This window comes from Eleginops maclovinus, chromosome 2, assembly GCF_036324505.1.
Source record: "Eleginops maclovinus isolate JMC-PN-2008 ecotype Puerto Natales chromosome 2, JC_Emac_rtc_rv5, whole genome shotgun sequence".
In the NCBI taxonomy this organism is placed as follows: Eukaryota; Metazoa; Chordata; class Actinopteri; order Perciformes; family Eleginopidae; genus Eleginops; species Eleginops maclovinus.
In genome coordinates, this window is record NC_086350.1 from 18,576,791 (window position 1) to 18,579,355 (window position 2,565).

Genomic DNA, 2,565 nt, shown 5'->3' on the forward strand with positions numbered 1-2,565 from the left:
TCACTTCTTGCGATAAACAAGGCAGGACAAGGGTTCCAGCTGAATCATCGGTAGGATTTGACTCTGAGGGCAGAGGTCACAGTATATCACAGAGCCTGTGTTTCTCTTTTTGTATAGTGGAGAACTGCTTCTGCAGCCGGGTCAAGGTTAGAGGCAACCTGAAATGTCATGCAGAGGGAGCAGGAAGTGAACAGAAGCAAGATTAGGAGAATAAACAGGCGTTTGCTTTAAATTTCCCACCTCGTAACCTTATATAGCCGAGTGTTACAATATAACACCTAACTATATCCAGATTTAAATTACTTATCTATAATCTAAGTAAATGCCAGATTGCTTCTATTGTGTTGCACTCGCTAATAAAATGATGAATTGTTTTCGCTCTGCGCTCTCATATGAATGAGGTGAAACAGAAAAGCAAACAGGCATTACAGCACAATGGTGGAGGAAAATGTACCAAGAAGTCAAAGCCCTTAAAGTCAGTTATATAAGCTGTCAAAATCTTCTGAGTCTCCCCAGCTTGATGTGTTTAGGGATGATGATTACTTTCAGTTGTAAAGCCTTACTGGGGCAAAATTGAAAGCGTCACAAATTTTTTCCTTACTAAAACCCAGGCCTGCTGAATTAAGGAAACTTGCAGATGCACATGCATCGGTGGTATGGCAGTGAACAGATTAGAGGCTTTTTTTTTCCAGGGGGGTTGTTGGTGGTGGTGAGGAATGTCAGCAACTGTGTTGGGGATATTTTCTGTTTTATAGCTGTTTTTCTCAGAGATCTGTGGTGAGAGTGCAGGGACTGGGCTGCAGTCCAGGCCTTTCTACCTAATGTCTGTCCACGTTGGCAGGAGGGTAAGATAACAAAACAGACATAGTTCCTAGTCTCACAACCTAATAAAAATACAGTAAGATTGTGTATGCTTTGTGCTCCAGTTTTGTTCCGACAGTGCTCATGTTTATGACTCTGCTCTTGTTTTAAACGCCTGCTCACAAGACAGGATGCTGGTATCTGGTTGCTCTATAAATATCCACAGTAGAAGTCATGTGTTTCTTCTACATAAGAAGTATAAAGGATATTATTTAATTGTACAACACTGATCATGTAATTGTTTTGTGTGCAACTCTACTGATATGACCCAAGGGCAGTGAAAGCAGAGGAAATTATGTGGTTAAAGCTTGATAAAAAGTAATCTCTCCGAATTATGGCAAAGACAATGTTTTCCGCTCCGGGGTTGGTCTGTCTGCAGACGTGGGCCGTGTTTCACATGGAGGTCTGCCTGGTGGGGTGGATGCTCATTTGTGAAAAAAAGCAGACAGATGAGAGAGGAAGGTGTGTGTGGCAGATGTGCAAGGGTATAAACTGACAGGATGTTTATCAGGAATGCTGTGGGGTGACCCTAGACCCCCGCAGCTACTCCATAATAGACTAGTGATGATGTGGTTTTAAAAATTACACTCCGGAGGCCTCTGACTTTCCCTGCTGAATGTTATGGTTTAAGGGAGACTGCTGAGCCTTTAACTAACTTCAATACATCTACAGTACAACATAAATGTGGGTTGTTGGCTGCTGTAATTATTTTAAATAAATGTGTATTTCTTTACATGACAAACTTATTTTACCTGAATATTTGGGACATCTGCTTGTTTGCTTTCTTGCAAGATAAGAATATTGATGCTAGCCTTGTAGGCCTACATGTAGAGCTACTGCCAGCAGCTGGTTAGTTTAGCTTAGCAACAATTGAAGTATAAGAGCGTAATAGTTGGTTTAAAGTTTGTACAAACCTATTTGTAGGCTATTTATTAATATAATATAAATGTTTCAAAGGAGTGTCTTCTATATTTTTTTGTGAATGGAATATTTATAGAAATGGGAAGATTCCAGCCCAGCAATCTAAGATACAAAATGTGATTTTTATTGTTTTCTTATAAATAAAAAAAATCAGTTTTTAATATGGTGTAAAAAAAAAAAAAAAAAACATATTTCATGACTTTCAAAACATTTTAAATGTCGTTGTCCTGAAATTGGTAGTTTGTATAGTTTCTAATAGTAGGTAATGTCTAACACCAGATTGAAACTTTCTGGTAAGCTACAGTAACTGTCTTTTTGAAGCAGCTTCATTTTAGCCTAGCATACAGATATGAGAGGGCTAGCTATATCTTAACCAACTGGGAAGAAAAGCGATTTCATGCATAGCCTATCCCCGAAATGCTGAACGGTATTAAAGTCAAAGGAAATCATTTTGAGTTAAATTAACATTCTCTGTCTTTTGTCATGTTTATCCAGCAGATTAGCTGATGTAAAGTGAGGAGATCATGTCTCCTGAAAACAACTAAGACCCACACAGAGAGCTGCAATTGATCATTAAGAGACGCGTGCTCGAATACACATAAGAAACCGAGGAAATCCTTCTTTCTCCATCCCAATCAATTGTCTATGAAGACAGTGCTTCACTTTTGTTTGCATGGGGGTGGAAGAAGGGGAGGAGGGAGCAAAAAGGAGGGGGTGTTCCTCCTTGACCCCTCCTCCTCACCATTATGTGAAAAAAACTTGACCAGCCCCTTTCCCATTCCC